Source organism: Embiotoca jacksoni, unplaced genomic scaffold (assembly GCF_022577435.1).
Source record: "Embiotoca jacksoni isolate LCO1_2020_lvr unplaced genomic scaffold, fEmbJac1.0.p SCAF_2, whole genome shotgun sequence".
Lineage (NCBI taxonomy): Eukaryota > Metazoa > Chordata > Actinopteri > Embiotocidae > Embiotoca > Embiotoca jacksoni.
In genome coordinates, this window is record NW_027185340.1 from 5,156,789 (window position 1) to 5,175,351 (window position 18,563).

Here is an 18,563-nt window from a genome sequence, read left to right on the forward strand (position 1 = left end):
ATCAGGACGGTCCACAGGGTAATTAGTCACTTCTCACCAAAGTCCTCCCTGCATCCTCAGATTCTTATCAGCATAACTCTGACATTTTAAAAGAGACATTTTTGTCTCTTTTATGATAGCCTGGAGCCCCTCCACCCCTCCCCTCCCCCGCCTTCCAACTCCGTTTATTTTAAGCAATTTGGTGGTGCAGTACACGAGTAAATACGCACTGCTTTCCGAAAATGCACCTGCCTTTTCAGTGGAGTTGGGAGGGGAGAAAAATAAAACCACGACGTTGTTGCCTGTGTTGGAGCTCCTGGTTTTGCAGACAAGCAGAAACGTTGCGCCGTGCCAATCACAGCAATAATTCCGCGAGTGTAGTTGGGAGGTGGAGGGACCGCAGCGAAGGAGGAACAGTGGCCTGAAATCAACAGGAGCCGACAAATTGGTGCTTTAAGGTCCGGCCGCGGCGAGAGGTCCGCAGCAGAGGGACAATTCAGAGCCCGCATGGCTCTCAATGAATTGCAACACTTACACTCTGGATGAATTGGTCAATTTGAGTGGCTGTCATAGTCTCTATACGAGGAGGAACGAACTCAATGAGCGCAAATGCAACGTCACAGCGAAAAATATATTATTGAACATCATAATCAGCAAACAGCAATATGGAGACTGTATAAATAAATTACAAGCACGGGAATATCAAACGAAAATAGTGCTGATTTGTTGTAATTGGGCCTAGTCGTCCTGTGTGTCTTCTTTTTACAGTTTCACTTTACAGTAAAATACTTTTCTCTTCAGCACCAAACCTTTGCCTATTTTTTCCTGATATTTAATTGCTGAAAATCGACTCTGCTGCTGATTGTTGCACAGCATGACATCATGGTTATTTTTCTGCAAAAAAATGTATTGTGTTCTGTTGTGGCTGTGGGGTGGACTAATAATGGCGCTGTGCAGTCTGTGATTTGGCATGGTCACCTTCTGTGTGCAATTTAAAATGAAGCATAGATTTATTTTTTTAAATGACCAAATTGTATTAATATCTCCTGATGCCGCAGTTATTGCAGCACCAAACCCTCTTACAGCATTTAAAAAAAAAAAAAAAAAAAAAAAATGTTCAGGGCCATGATATTTTCTACATAAATAATTTCACAGAAGTGCTTTATTGCTAACTGTACATGATGCTGCAAACCTCTGCTTCTCCAGCCCCTATGCTCATTTGTGCCACCTGTAGGCTGTGACCTTTAGGGGAGTGTACGCCCCTATCATAGAAATTCCTGAAATATCCGTGTGCATCAGATAGAATATCCAGCCAAATAGTCAGAGATGGCTTTTGTGGTGGCGGCTTTAAGGACGCAGCTAGAATATGAGTCATGTCCATTAAATAATTAAGAGAAATAACATACGAAGAGGAAAGAGGCAGACGGCAGCGGTCAGATCAGCAGATCTCGGCTCAAACTGACAGCTGGAGCAGTGATGACTTACCAGTAATTAAGATGGAGTGATAACAAAATCGTCATGAGTGTGTCTGTGATGCAGCGAGTCCGGTCATGTCTGTATCTGTGCCTGCAAATATACATTTATTTGTGTTTTTAGCGCACTACCTGGCAAGTGTTGATAATATGTGATTTTTTTGGGGGGGAAAAGAGAAAGAAATAGAGAGTGGTGGTTAGACTGGGGTTAGGGTGGAGGTGGGGCGGAGGGTGTTTTCTAATCAGAGTCACTGTCGTTTTGTTGTCACCTGCTCCCAGACAGACAAAGTGGCATTTCCTGACTGTTCCCATCCCCGTCTGAGTTATCTGACACCCAAAAATACGGCTACGGGGGAAGCAGGGAGACGAGGCACCACAGCCTTATCCTGGTAAGGAGATGGCTTCTTATCAGATCAGGCTAGGAAGTTTATTTTATGGAGTAAATCTGGATAGAAGGGATAAAGAAATGACACATCCCTTGCGGACACAAAGGGAGAAGGAGATTAGTCCTCCAGCAGCATATATGGCTTTAGTTCAACCTGACAGGCAGCGGATTGAAAGGTCATGAAATAATAATCCCCCTATTCTTCTGCTCTAATCCTACGAGGGTGTGTTTCACTATGGGAACGTATAGGCTGAGGCTATGTGCTGCAGGGTGGATGTTCATTTTGTCTTGTCACTGTATTTAGATAGGCATCCAACACTGATTTAAATTAATTAGACTAATTATGATTGAAGAGGTTTTTTTTTAAATTTTATATATATATCATGAATGTCAGTGCCAGCACGTCTGTGTCTGATGTTAGGGTTTCAGGCTTTTTTGTGTGTGTTTATGCGTGTTTTTCTAATCCAGGTTTGTACACATGCTGGAGGTTATTTTCTGTGCTTCTGGCTTTTCTATCAGACAGGTTGGAGGTTAAAGGGACATTACAAAAACAAATCTCCCATCACCGGGAGAGTTTTCTTCCACTACCTCACACACACACACACACACACACACACACACACACACACACACACACACACACACACACACACACACACACACAACACACACACAAACACACAGCAAGCATCAGGTGTGATGCAAACGCATGCTTCAGTCCATTGTGTGTGTGTGTGTGTGTGTGTGTGTGTGTGTGTGTGTGTGTGTGTGTGTGTGTGTGTGTGTGTGTGTGTGTGTGTGTGTGAGAGAGAGATAATGCCATTTTGTAAAGTGTGATCTAGCCTGTTGTGTTGTGTGTGTGTGTGTGTGTGTGTGTGTGTGTGTGTGTGTGTGTGTGTGTGTGTGTGTGTGTGTGTGTGTGGGAGCATGTGTTATGTGTTTTGAGTGTAGTGGGTAGAGACGGGAGGGGGGCCGACGCTGCCCAATAGCCTGATAATCAAGCATCGAAAATGAGAGAGAAATTCACTGCAAACTAATGTGTTCCACACAATTACTCGATTAATAATTCTTATTCCATTACAGTGCCATGGAGACTCAGAGAAAGAAAGAGAGAGACGGCGGGAGAGAGAGATTTTGTGAAACGGGGACAGAGACGAGAGACGGAGGTGGGAGGGGAGAGAGAGAGCACATCAGGCTAAGAGATCTGCAGTGGCTGTATATTTCCCAATGCCTAGTTAAGGCTGCAAGGCAGGGGTCAGGAAACTTAATTATAGCGTAAGTGGATAGAAACTGCAGAATGATAAAGAGAAACATGCAGACAGATTGGAATGGCAAGGACAGGTTTAATACTATCTTCTCCTGTCTGCCTCTCTCCCACAATACAAGGCAGACCTGCAATCACACAGGGAAACAGCCCATACACCCCGCCTGACAATAACACTAATGCATATCAAAATGACATACTCCACTACTGCAAGGCATTTTGCATGGCCACTATTACTTTCCAATTTTGTGAGTTCAAGAAAATACATATCTCATGTAATAGTGATATCAGAGGAACTTATTTCCATGCGCTGTGTATGTGTGCATATGTGTGTCAGAACCTCAGATAAGCATTCACCTGTGGTTGGACAAAAGTTATTAAACCATATCTATGCAGATGGGCCAGCTGAATAAATAATCTAGCCCTTTTTTTTAAGCCCACTATTAATTCTCCATCCTCTCCCCTTTTATTTATTTCCCTTAATATCTGAAGTGCAGATTTTCTTTTTTTTGGAAGCCACATGTGTGTCTTGTAATTCCAATGATTTGGGTTTCAAATCATTGGGGCTCAATGGGCGGCCCAACACACACCGTCCATTGCGTGAGCTCTGCAATCTATTTGCACTGTATAAGATTTGCATATCTGGTGCTCATGAAGCAAGGCTTTAATTTCCTCCTGCTGGAGATAAACATCACCTTGTTGGAGCAGATGGGCAGAGGCAGGATGGGGTCAATGAAGAAGAAGCAGGACAATGGCATTGGTTCAGACACGGAATGGGCAGAAGTAATAAAATTGCACAATTTCCATATGGTGTCTTTTTTTTTTGGAACAATTAGGATCAAATCTGTTATAAGGAGATGCAAAAATCTGTGAGGGGCAGAAAGGTTGGATGTTAAGGTGGGAATTCAGTACATATGGGTACTGAGAAGACCAAATTTGTGATTGTTGATATGTTCCTAAAATGCGAACTTGTGCTTTATTATCATGGACTTGAAACATTGTTGAAACATGTCTTAGTTTGGTATGTTTTTGACACGTGACTGTGATCTTTAATATAAAGTGACCATATTTCTGGCTAATTCCGCCTATACGTATTGTCTCGGTCAATATCTATATTGAATATAATTAATACTCTTCATAGAGATAGATTGTATTTCTCGCTACTGTTGGCATATTTTACCGATCACACGAGACGAGAGGTGGCACATTGCATGAATTAGAGTGTCAACTAAGCACCTTTCTTATGACAATATTAGACACAATGGAAATGATTAATTAGCTTCAAATAGATGGAATTAAATCAGTGCCTGAGCAAGAATTCAGTTCACATGTAAGGAGGCAAATTGGACGTAAGGTTAGACAAAGTGAACTTTTTATTAATTTTCACCTTAACTTCCAGATCGTGCATTGTGGGAGGTCACACATTGTTCAATACCATTCATATTAGAGGGGGGAAACAGGGATAGCAAGAATAGTTTCTGAATAATGAGCGGCTCATGTGGGAGTTATGTAAACCTCTTGTTATTTGGATGTAGGAAGCTTGTAATTAAAGTACTTCTACAGGGGATGGTTGTGCTTTCTGCGTCGAGGAGAGCTGGGCAAGGCTCAAGGTGACAAAGGGTTAGAGCGGGTGTCTGAGGTGCACAGAAGAACCCTCCACTCTTTTATTAGCTTACTTTATCTTATACTTGTTTGTTGTTTATGGACCCCTACACAAATCAGGTTTCCAAGTTGTGGATCCTGCTAATGACACCAGACCAGATTCATTAATTTAGAAGCAGAGGCACTGTATACACACAAGCACACACATTATACATGTACAAACCCTCATGGAACAAGTTCATCTAATTTTCAAAGACACACCATGCAGTCGGATAAGACGAAAAGAGAGAGGAAAAGGCAAGAAATCTGCATCACGGTGTTAATTTAATCAGACTTCAGTCATACCTCTTCTTCTCTTCTCTCCCCAGGCAGATTGTGGTTGCTCTGCTAGCTTGAGGAGAAGATGAAGGGAGCTTTCAGCCTCTTAGAAGATGAGGGTTAAAGAACGGAGAGATTAAGGAAGTGAGAGAGCGACTGAAAAGAGGGCTGGGGATTATGTCATCTACAATTGATGTGCTCTCTTAATGTACCTTTAAACATGTGCCACTGGGGCCTGCTTTTATAATGTCTATTCACACATGGGAGGGGGAGGGGTTGAAGTATTAACCCAGAAATACTTTGCAACAGATGTGTGGCTCGTGTATTGAGAGTAGTTATCAGGGTTTATGTCACTTTGATATGTATACAGCATGTGGAGAGATCGGCTTTTGTCAAAGGAAGTCCATTTCTGCTCGGCTTCCCATACACGGCCATGCATTGTGCTGATCTCCATATCAAAAAGAGATCCTTTATCGAGTGATCATAAGGACAAAATGTGTCTTTATTCCGCGTCTTCAGCTCAAATGAAAATGTTCCTGCAATCTGGTCCAACTTGGACTGTGAGCAAAGGATTTATTAAATTGACTGATTCTCCTCTACGCGCTGAATGAATTGTCTCTCAAATTGCTGCTTGTCTCAACAAAATGACAGCGGAGACAGTGTGTGGAAGATCTACAGATCTTATCCATAAGAATGTTATGGGGTTAAGTGTACTTGGAAGTGTGTGTGTGTGTCTGTGTGTGTGTGTGTGTGTGTGTGTGTGTGTGTGTGTGTCTGTGAGTGAATGTGTGCGTACACACACTTGTTTCTGTGTCTGAGTGTCTGTAGCGTGTGCAACCATTCGATTAAATCCACAGCTATCACTAACAGGATTAGCTGAGTGGACAGCAGAAGTCTATCATTGCTTATTGATTTCCTCTGATTCCCATCAGCCCATCAGGGCAGGACATTCTGTGAGTGGCCCCAGTGGGACGGGGTTAACGTATTGTGGCTAACGTATCGGAGAGGCTTCAAAGCAGGCGCCCACCATTCTGTGTCAGTAAAAGTCAAATAAGTCAAAGCTATCAGGGGCAACAGATGCTTCCGTCGCGCCCGCCTGTGTGAAAAATATAGTTTTTAGACTCCATCTCAACTGAAACACATAGGGATCAATCTAATCAATGGATTACTTAGACAGTAGTGTTGTTGAGCAACAGTAAGTGAATCTCTCCTGACACTGTGGTGCTTCCTGCCTGGCCTACGGTCAGTTTTTTTTTTTGTCAAATTAAAGCAGTGATGTGATTGACAATTTGTCGTTTCCTTATCCAAGTCTCTCCTGTTTGTGCTAACTGTGTTTATAGTTTTCCATATAACATTGTAAACAACGGTGGGAAAGTCTATCTTGTTTAATGACAGAATATTGTCTTTCCAATGCAGTCGCCATATTAACATTATTTCTTTCAGTGTTGATGGAGGGTGGCAAAACTTTTGCATTGGAAATTCTAGATATGTGCCACTGAAAAATATAAACAAGCCTTATTTTACTTTTCATGATGCTATATTCACTCTTACCAATCTATAGAGCTTTAGAAACTGGAAAGACAAAACACAAGCAGCTGCCCGTGAAGGTCAGTCACAGTTCTGTGCGGTCCCCATGTGTGTCCTCGATGTTAAGCAATAACTTTGAGGACGTCTACTAGCCAGCCGTCTAATGCTCACAGCTTCGGCCTTTGCTGTGGTTACAGTCTGGAAACCCTGTTCACATTAAGGTTTGCTCAACCACTCTGATGGGCAGACCGATCAGCGAGGGCATAGCTGCCATTGCTACCAAGTAATATAAATCTTGGTTTAAAGTTTTAAAGTGTGCGTGACACAAAAGCATACCGCAACATCAGACAAGACAGACAGGATCCAGGATTAGAATGTATGGCATTAAATAGGCCAAATCCTCCACACAAAAAAAAAAATCGATGGGTGGATTTTCCCCCCAATAATTGGGTTCCACTACAAAATTTAAAGGGTTCTTCCTTGATCCATGCTACACCTTTCCACCAAGTTTAATTACAATCAGGCCACTAGTGCTTCTGTAATTCTTCTGAAAAACAAACCACACTGGAAACATCACCTCCCTGGTGGAGATAATTAAAGATTGTACCACCGTCTCTTTCCTTAAAAATGTGAAAAGAGACGGTGTGCAGAGGGATAGAGAGCGTAGTGCATCTAAGAGTGAGACAGAGAGAGAGATACTAACGGAAGATAATAATCAAGGGGAAGCTGACAGCAGCACCCTCAAGGGTTCACATGTCAAAGGCTAAAAGAGGGCCACAGAAATTAATAATAGCGTTTGTGAAAGGGCGAAAAAGACATGTACGAGGAGGTTTAAAGGTGTACGTCTGGATGCAACTGTGACAGGGCCAAAAGAATTAGTCCAATTAAAAGTGGTAATTGCTTTGCAAATTTTTTCGTGTTCATTTCTCAGGGTGTACGAAAGAGTGGGAGCATAATAAGGGAAATGTTTTAACCCTTTAGTGTCTTAGTTCCTTCCCTCACCTACGCTGCACTGATGTCTGCATAATAACTCATCTCAGCTTCCCACCCCTTATTCATTCAACTGATTTCTCCTGAGCATCAAAAATGGCTTTGTTATTTGCCTTTTGTCCCCCCCCCAACGATTCCCAAATGTTTTTGTCATACTGATAGTTTGTTAGAAATGGTAAGTGCAACACGGATAATAGTTTATTTAGATCAGAGTATAACAGCCTTTTTGTTCATCAATAACAGTATAAGCATTACCAATGGATTTTAATTCTTAATTATATTTAGTAAAATAATGATGAAATGAAACCCATAATTTTTTCATTTTTTTAAAAATGATACCACTTTTTATATATATATATATATATATATATTTTTTAGAAACATATTTCAGGGTTGTTCCCATGACGGCAGTTAAGTGATATCTGTGGGCCTCTAGGAGATGTGGCGTCAATTACTACGGTGCGCTACTGATTGCAGCGCATCATAGCCTTGTAGCCAATTCACACAATTAATACGCATTTTCCCTTTTTTTTTTTTTGTTTTTTTTTTTGTTAAATCAAGCTCATATAGAACTGGTTCTGCATCATGAACAAAAACATTTTACGTTTGAGAGGCCTCATTGCGATTGCGATCATCCGAGCACGCTACATTATTTCAGCCTCCAAATAAAGACACCAGCAGATCAGTAGTTTCAGAAATACTTAAACCAGCTGGTCTGGCACCAACAATCATGGCATGATGGTCAAATACACAAAGACCCCCCTAGTCTGATGTTTGATGTAAGCAACAACGGAAAGTTATGACCTGTATCTGCATGATTTTCGGCATTTTAGAGCTGCCACATGATTGGCTGATTGAATAATCGTATAAATAACCAGTGCTTGGTGAGATTAGAACCATTTTTTAATGCCTGCCCATACAGATATTGCATCAACCAAATTAGGGGAACAACCGTTGGATGGTTCAGAGGAAATACAACATAGACGTGCTGAGAGGCCCGATGAGACTGTGGGCAGCAGCGGACACTGACATTACCCCACTGACTAATCACGAGACATTAAGCACTCCTAACAGATCAGACAGCCTGGTGGCACAGCTGCAGTCAGCACTGACACAATGCCAACCGAGTATTGATGCTGGATGTTCTGGTGCTGATGAAAAACTTTACACCTCATCATCCCGACTTGTCATCACATCTGATGCCCAGACAAAATGTACTGACAACACAGGATTCAAAGGAGAAAAGTGGGTAATTATGTAGTCTGGACAATCCCAGTACCAGGTAATACAGAGCACTTCATTTGCCTTTGCCTACTTCATATATATATATATATATATATATATATATATTTAAAAAAAAAAAAAAAAAACTATGATACTGAGCCATGGACCTCTGCATGGCTCACAGGAATGACTCCCCTGAGACCGTGAAAGTGATTGCTGTTATTAGTCTGTGGAGCTGCCCCTAATAAAACTACAGTGCCCATGTTTATAATGAAGACACGTACTGTGACTCACTGCATTGTTAATAGTTTTTTTAGACAACAGGTGAGCTGTACAGCACAGACGAATAAGCGAAGTCAGGATTTGGATACACAGCCAATACTTGTCAGCAGGATCGATTGGTTCTATTTGCACAGGATTGGTTGACAGTAGGAAAACTGTATAAAATCACCAGATGTATCTATTTACTGAAACATCTGGTGAAAACATAATTTTATTGTCACATGTTTTGAATGTTGGAGGAAAAGTAAAGCTTTTTTTCTTTTTTTTGTCCTTATTAATCATCATATCATTCTGTGGTGGCTGGACATTATTCCTGCAGGGTCAGAGAGGGGGATTTCCCTCACAATACTGTCTTGTCTGACTTGATTATAGTCCATGCACGTGTCAAAAAATATTCCGGGAACAAATGAATTTTCTCTCCAGCTCAAGCTGACAAGGTGGTCAACTATGTAATTTGTTCCCGTCTAGCTCTAAGCGTGTAGAATAGGCAGTCCATTGAATTCTCATCCGTCATGGTTAGTTACACGCTTGTCAGCTGCTCTCCCACTGCCCAGCGGTCTAGCCATCACCCCTGACCTGGAAGCATTATATCTAAATCACATTACATGGCCCGGTGTTCTTTAGTTCTCTTTTGAAGTCGCTCGAGTGAGACATCTGTCCGGCCCTGTTTGAGTTTACTTCCCACTCAGCCACCACATCTTAATTAGCTGATCTGATTTTCTGTGTGGGTGTGTGCCTGCTGTGCGTGTTTGGGTGTATCTCCGGCTGTGTGTGCTTCGCAGTGTGCATCCATGTTTGCCTCGGCAGATAGGGGTTTGTTTGCGGGCCGAGGTGAATGACGGGCTGATGGGAAGATAATATGCTGAGAACGACAACCGAAAGGACCTTGAATTCATTCATTGTGACGATAATGAATCTGAGAGAAAATCCTTATGTTTGTTCATTAGCTATTAAGACTGGATGACACAGCCTTCCTGGCACTGTCAGCCGCAGATGTCCCTCACTGAAGGATTCTGCAGCACCTGAGTCCTTTCTGGCTAATGAGGTTCTAATTAGCACAGTGGTGAGGGGTGAATGGCCCTGAGACAAGTTTTGCAATTTAAATAGGTAGAAGTAAACATTTTCCACTGGTTTTTAAATCAAGGTAATTCCAGCTCCACTCAGAACCCGTGTAGACTTTTATTCCCACATGCAACCTGTCTCCTGTGTGTGCGCGTGTGTGCGTGTGCGTGTGCATGTGTGCGTGTGTGCGTGTGCGTGCGCGCGCCACTGAACGCTTGCGTTTGTACCTAAACTAAAGGGATACTGGTTTCAGTTATCCTGTGTCCTTGTCAAGGCTGATACGTGATTATGGCTTAGTGTATATACAGCAGTATTTCTTTTTAATGTCCTGTGTCATATTTTGTTTTTGGACCAAGCAGCAGATGGAGGAACGAGAGGAAAAGTCGATTAAAATTTGTAACAATGTAAAAGATAGAGAAGTGCAAGGTGGAAGAAAAGACTTTTGTCTCTTAACATCAGGCCATCACCCTGAACCTGCAGCCAGAAACATTGTGCTGTAAAATGGTTTCATTTGTGTTCCTCTGGGAAACTAATTAGCCTCGCAGTACTTGACCCGTGCCTTCTCTCCACACACAGCCTCTGCACTGTGTAGCGCTCAAGGTGGGCTGTCACTGCATTACTGGATTCTACATGGCAACACCGATATATTTTTTTGATCATTATCATTAGCCTGACTAAACAGATGTCTTTATCGCCTGTTAGATTTTGCTCACAAAGTCAGAATTTGACACTGAAAAGATCGGAACAAAATGAGATGCATCACCTCAATGTCAAACAGTGGCTGAGTTATTGTGCATGACGGACAGATACGCATAAACATGTAAACAAGGAAATACTGAGCCGCTTTCTGCATTTCACAGCTCCTGTTACCTTGAACAGTAGAAATTTAGTAGCACTTAAAATGACACTTACTGATAGCACTTTGTAGTTTGGCTTTCTTGAAGAAATTGTATTTTCTTGATTCCTGTTGTTCTGGGTTTTGTACCTTCATGATTGAAATGCACTTATTGTAAGTCGCTTTGGATAAAAGCGTCAGCTAAATGAAATGTAATGTAATGTAAAGTAAACAGTACCTTTGACGGCCAATGAATATACAACATTTGCACAAACTAAGATTGAATCAGAAAAGTTCACATTTTATTGCACAAGAATGGTGCAACCCTAATGTTGGCTCCTCTGTAGACCTCTAGTGTCACATTTCACCTGATTGGCCTTTGACGGCCCACATTCGGTATGGATACAGTAAAGACACGTTTTATCTTGAGCTGACATTCACTGCCCCTGAGATCCCATGGAAATGTGCCGGCTAGAAAGTGAAAAATATCAGTCCAGGACAGAAGAAGGGACCAGCTTCAGATAGGATCGGGTTCTTGCAAAGGGCAAGTGAAAGTTAAGTGAATCCAAGGATCAGAAAATCTTAGGAATAAGAATCAGTTATTGAGTAATGGCGTGGTAGTTTCTGTGGTTGAAATTTTCACATTGTTATTTCTAGCCAGTCCTCAACCAGCTTTTAGTTTTTGTTCGGGGAAACACTTCATACAGCACTTCAGTGTACCTTTGTAAAAAGTAGGAACACTGAAACTATGCTTGAAGAAAAGCACTTCCCATTAACAACTGACAGGACCATGTGTCAGCATGTGATTACATTTACACCTGGTATTAAACATGTTACCATGCTCCCATTGAAATAAAATGGTTCTTTACATTGCAAAAGCCACATAACTATGAACAATACTTTACTTTCTCTGGAACAAAAGCATTAGAAATACATACAAGGGAAGTGTTGCCTCCAGCGCAGAATAAAATAAATCGCCTGTCGACAAAAGGCAAACTTTGTAACGTAGGAGGGTGGATCAAAAAGTTCTGTTCAGAGACTTCTGTTGCACACGAGTGCAGCATCGTGATGTACATGGGCCATGACGAAGCTTTGGCCTTTTATAAATATTCCAAGTTTCATCACTTGATCAAATCAGCACCCGAGTTAAACACGTTTTTGTGTTTAACTCATTAACCTTGAGTGCACATCAAATTTTATGTCTGACTCTGAAAATTGGCAAACAGAGACCCGGAGAATCTGCGGCAATGAAGAAATGAGCCGTTTGAATTGCATTCATGTTTCTAGAGCAGCAGAGCATCACTGTCCAAGACCGAAAAAAAAAAGGGCGCGCAACCAGGTGCGTTTTCTTTGACTTTGGTGGACGTGAATTAGTCCACCAAGGTCAGACTGTCAATCACCGAGTTCTGCTGTGATGTTCTGAGGTGTCTGAGGGAAAACATTCAGTGCAAATGATCATTACTGTGGCACGAAGTCCCTTTGGTTACAACATCGTGTGCATCTCAGGTGCTGATGTGATCGAGCAACGTAACTTGGAATTCCCTTTACTCTGTACATGTCACGGTGCTGCACTCCATTCGTGTGCGACATGTGTAGTTATGTAACTTTTTGATCCACCCTCATATGTTGATCTACAGGCCACAGTAGGCCCACCGTACATTGATTGTATCATAGATTGACAGCACTGCTTGCTGTGGTACGAGTTGAGCGTCGCAGGTTAAAATATACAACAATATTAATTGATTTGTGAATAAACTATATATGAAACATTTTTAAATGTTTTTTTTTTTAGAGTGCAGAAAATTCCATCGAGCCCTTAGTATGAAAAGAAACGTTAATGGCAGGCATTGCAAAAAATCTGAACACTGGCCATTTTAAAGGAGCATCGTGGCAAATCCAACATACATAATCATGCAGGATTGTAATATAGCTTTTAATCATGTTGGCCGCATCACAGTTTATAGATGGCATTAAGTTTTTATGATGCAGCAAAGGTATAAAGTGGCACCAAAGAATGTTAATATTATAATAATATTTCAACAAATGTCACTTGCTGATGTTTGGACAATATCGAATTTTAGCACCTCTTAGTCCTCTTTTATAAACACACTGCACAGTTACTGTGAGATATATTTTTTTACGATTAGGATTGTCCTGGAGAGAAAGATTGTGGTCTTTGTGGGACAGCGGACAAAGTTAGAAAAAAAGCCATCTTTATTTTTTGGCCTTTACTCTGAGAAAGAATCACAACATTTCAAAATAAAAGACAACAGAGTAAGACTTCTCAAGTCATGTTTTTTTTTTTGTTGCAATCCTGCTGCAACCTCCGCCCAACAAAAACGTAGTCATTATGGAATGAGGGCAACAAAGATAAGTGACAGGAACACAAGAGTTTTTAATCAAACTGTCCCCTTTTCTCTTTGACGCTACATAAATCAACATGTAGTATAAAGATTGAAAATGATCTGAGGTTTTTTTTTAGGTTTTGTAGAGTAACAATATTGGTTTTGAGTTGCACCCTATACGAAATAGTTATATTCCATTTATAAAGTATCTTATCTCAACTAATCATAAATTTGGGCTTTTTCAATTTTTCATTTTGAACCACTACCCTTTTCTCACACTCATTCATTATCTCAGTCGCACACCCAAACCAAGTCATACATTATTTATTTATTTGCCTATATTTATATTATTGTCAGAGCACTGATTGGTTAATTGATATTGCCAGTGTTTATGTGTGCGTTGACAATGTGTTTATACATATGTGGAGTCCATCTGTTTTCTCTTATCAGCTAAAAAAAAGGAAAAAAAAAAGAGAGTCCATATACCCATGCTCACTCGTGAAAAGAGTATACACACCGCTTTTAGCTCCATCTATTGTGGCGTTGTCAGTCCAAGGCTGCGTGCCATTCAGGCGGGGCTCTCACAACTTGCATCCAAACCACTGCTGCCTTCAATTAGCATTTAACTAATGAGAGTCAGTCAGTGTCTCCTTGCTCACCAAAGTATCTAGGAATTTGATTTCTTCCTGCCTCCTTGAGACGGAGAACTGGGTTAGAGACGACTTCAAAATGATGCAGAGTCCTCGCAGTCATCTGCTTCTCCTCCATCTCCCTCTGTCCTCCGTCTCCATCCGTCCTCCGCCTCTCTCACTTTGTCTTTCCCGTGCGCTCCATTTCTGTGCACAATTTTCTACTTTGGGATGTTGAAGCAAACAGAAATTTGAATTTAATAGTTCATCTACGGCAATTAAAACATAACTAACAGCAATTTATTTTCTGTCATTTTTAACATGAACTCGTTTGCCTGAAAATATGCAGTTGTAAGAACAGACATACCTGCATAACTGAATTTGTGAGAAACCAGCCTCTACAGTATGTCACACTTTGACCTGTGTTTAAGTGGGTAACTAGCTTTTGAAAAATGTGAAATGATAAAAGTAACTTCATCTGTTGATCAGCAAAGTAGGTAATTGACAACTATTTTGATGGTTTGATTAATTTTTTTTTTTTTTTTTTTTTTTTTTTTAAAGAAATACCCAGACCCTTTCTGACTACAGGATTTGGACACTTGGTTGCATAAAATTAGACATTTTAAGACGTCAATTCGGGATCTGGGAAAATATTCTTCGGCAGCTCATGAACAGAATTCGTTTTGACAGAATAAGTCATCCTTAAATTCAGAAATCTAAAAACTTGTGGAGCAACAAAACATTGCAGTTTCTTGTGTATGATTTGACCCTCACAGAGTTAACGTCTGTTTATGACAAAAACATGGTGCCAAAGTTTTCCTTTTTTTTTTTTTTTTTTCTCTACATAACAGCTCATGCAGCCTAGTAAACTATATTCCCTGTGTACCTGTTGCTTTCCATTGCCATTGTTTTTGTCATTCATTTGATCTGTTGAGGATTATTTTTGACATTTGGGAATTTATTGATAGTTCTGAAGGTGCAAATTCAGACAAGTTAATAATAAAAGGGTAAAACCTGTAAGAAAAGGTCCCTGGCTGGAATGTGACCAGCCACACTGTTTAAACGGTCTGCATGAGCTATCATTTTTGTGCGTGTACGCTATTGCGACTGCTGGGATCAGTGATTTAAATCATTTGTCCGTTTGTAAGTTCTTTGTCAAATCAAAACACTAGTTTTGAATTCCCCTCCATCGTAACGTGCAGAACAACTCGCAGTGGAAACATTATGAGCAGTTCGGTGGCTGTGCAGCAGCTGAGCCGTGGATGTGTTGTTCCAGCCTCTGTTCATTTCAGCACAATATAAAGAACTCAGAAAAAGATAAGTTGCCTTTACAATGAACAGACGTATTTTTGTTAACGTTACAGTATTTAATCGTTTCACGTGAATGCAGTTGACAGTCTTATTGCTGTGTCTTGACTCATCAGGTTGGAAAAACACGTTTTAATGTAAAAGCCTAGTGCATGTTTTGGAAAACATTCGTATTACTTTTATGTTTTGATGTCCTCTGTGCTTATTTACTGTTTTCCCACATAAAACTATAAACTGTTATGATCAGGCTCTGCTATGCTGTGAAAGAACATAATGCATGTTTGCTGTCCGGGTTGACAGGGTTAAATATACAGATTTTTATTCTTTTTATTTTTTTTACCATCAAATAATCTATTTACATTTTCTTAATCAATTTTCAAACAATAAATCATCAGAAAACAGTGGAAATTACCTGATAATTTCACAGGATGTCATTTTAAACCCCTGTTTTAAATCTTTAAATTGCTTGTTTTGTGAGGTTTTTTATGTTTATTGTAATGTAAAACAAAGAATAGCAGCAAATTTGAATGAGTGGATGCAGTGGAACTGCTTTCAATGATTAATCATTATCAAGATTAAACTAGATTTCCAGTTGATTTTCTATCAGTTGACCAAACCATTAATAAACTAATTGATTGCTTCCATCCCCACCTGACAGTGATCGGCTGGTCTGATCACTTACGGCACAGAAAACATACAGTATGATCAATCAGGCAGTGCCACCTGAACTGACTCAGATCCCGATGTGTTGTTTTGCAGTTATTTATCTAAGGTATATATTCCTTTGGGTTTTTATCTCTTCTGCTCTTTAGCTCTACAGGTCAATGCTAAAAACCTTTGTCCACACTACCGAGTAATTTTTTGGTATCAACATATTCAGGAGCTTGTTTACAACTCGTTTGCAGCCTTGAGCAGTGCTTCTGGAAAGAGTAATCACATTTAAATACTCTAACACGTGTATATAAAGAATTTCTCAAACTTAGTCTGCATCAATGCACTTTGCACCATCTGTATGCATATAAATTAATTGCTTATGAAAGCTGCTGTAATGTGTCATTGCAACTGTTGTATCAATGATTATAGTCATTTCTTATTTTGTTGTAAGGTCATAACATCACCATGAAAAGTGCCCAGAGATGACTTTTGATGTTTTGATTTGCACTCTAAAACTTATTAAAAATGTAACTGATGATGAATGCTCATCTAATCAACAGATGGTTATTTTTTTCTTAATTTCACTGTCGTTTTGCACAGAACAACTAACAAAAAAAAAATCATCATGAACAGTCTAAACTTCTCCAAACATGTGCATACACATAATAAGAGCACACGTATAGTACACGGTGCAGACACGCGCGCGCACACACACACACACACACACACACACACACACACACACACACACACACACACACACACACACACTGGTCCATCAAGCCGCTCTCCATCTGTATATCCAAGGGTCTCCTGCAACCTTCCTCCCAACAAGGCCAAGGGATATTCATACTGATTTATTCAAAGGGACGGTTCTCATTCAATTTTCTCCATATTCATAAGCGTGTTTCGCACCCCCCGCTCTCGTTTTCCTTTTCAGCTTTAAATTAAAGGTACAGGAACGAGCCAGGCCTTTCATCTAGGGCTGGGGGTGGGGGCGGAGGTGGAGGGGGGTGGGTGGAAAGCAAAAGCGTGTGTGTGTGTGTGTGTGTGTGTGTGTGTGTGTGTGTGTGTGTGTGTGTGTGTGTGTTTGTGTTTTGGGTACGGAGAGGTTTGGATGGGATGTGGGGTCGGGCAAGGGAGGTGGGGTTGAGGGGGGAGGGAGGGATTGGTAGTGGAGACTCTCTCCACTCTGTATTTATTAGCCCCCACTCCCTCCCCCTTTGCCCCCCTCCTCCCCCACCCCAACGACACCTGGCGAAAAATGATTCATTAATTCAAAAAAGCAGCATTTTTGAAAGCCGTATTTCAAAGGCTTAGACAGGACAGAGAGAGTAGTTGAGTGGGGTAGGGTGAGCCGGGAGAGCTGAGCGAACAGGAGGAGGAGGAGGAGGTGGAGGAGGAGGTGGAGGAGGAGGAGAAGAGGGCAGGGGAAGGCAGAGCCAAGGTGTTTGAAGGGGCAGAGTACACTTCAAGTTCCTGTCACGGCGAAGCTCAGGCTGGGGAGGAATAAATGGTAATAAGGGTGAAGGGAGCGATGATACCTTAAGTTTATTGCAAATGTTTTCAGCGTTCACTTACAATTAAGACAAAATGACAATATTGTCTGTAAACTTGACTTAAATGCAACAGAAAGGTGGTGACATTAACTACAGTTTCAGGGTTACGCACAGCATGCTTGTTGTAAATTTGCAAAAGAAATGCCTCTCTAGACAAGAGTACAATAACATTTTATTTTATTAAAGCTGATTATTAGCTCACCTGTTGGGTAAATCAGAAGATTCTTCAAAGTCACTGTGGCTATGACGCATTCGCTAACACACACACACACACACACATTTATACACACAAGCAGTAAACACCAACAGCGGGATCATGTGTCGGCCACTCCCAGTCCAGCTGAATCTTTCATACGGCTGCAGATGATGTGGTTAATTATAGATGGCAGGACAAGCCGGGATCCTTAGCCTCAATTAGACAGGGCCACAGGGTTACTGACCTGCACAACAACTGTCAGTGCCTATTACACACTACACATGGCCAGTGACAGCGAGAGGGTCTGGGGGTGGAGGGCAGGGCTGGGTTACAAGGGCTACTACTGTATTCTTTTCTTTCCCAGCAAAAAGCCGCAGAGATGCGCGCACACACACATACACAACCACACATACACACACACACACACACACATACACAGAGGCATGTGCAAGCAGACACACACACACACACACACACACACACACACACACACACACACACACACACACACACAATCAGAGACCCACAAATGAAAACACAATTGTCTCAAGAAGGCAAATTTTGTAATCAGTGAAATTAATTTCATTAGTAGGTTATTACTGTTGCCTGATTTTGTGTGTGTGTGTGTGTGTGTGTGTGTGTGTGTGTGTGTGTGTGTGCGTGTGTGTGTGTTTAAACATTTTTATTCATCAATTAACATCATACAAAGTGCAGTAAACAAACAAAACGAGTACTTGTGACCACGCTGTGCATGTAGTACCAACAGCACCACTGTCTCCTCATGTATTCCCAATCAGGGCTGTCCTGGAGCTTTATCATTAGCACGCACAATTCTTTACGACTGCCTGCATGTTCAGTGTCATTGTTATACCTCAGAATGAATTTGGGACCAATCAGACGCCTCCCTGATGGTACTGCATAATGGATAAGAA

The 18,563-nt window shown here is 41.1% G+C and overlaps 1 protein-coding gene across 5 annotated transcripts in view; it reads left to right on the top strand.

Moving 5' to 3' along the window:
- The window catches only part of sox1a (SRY-box transcription factor 1a), a 74,422-nt gene that overhangs the window by 30,262 nt on the left and 25,597 nt on the right, over window positions 1-18,563 (top strand). Inside the window, exon 3 of one of the 5 annotated variants that reach the window (XR_011178458.1) lies at window positions 1,735-1,830. The exons of 3 other annotated variants lie outside the window; for them this stretch is intronic. The gene's annotated coding sequence lies outside the window, so the exon portion shown is untranslated. Of the gene's footprint in view, window positions 1-1,730; window positions 1,831-18,563 lie in introns of those variants that run through there. One more of the 5 variants, XR_011178456.1, reaches the window with a different exon arrangement.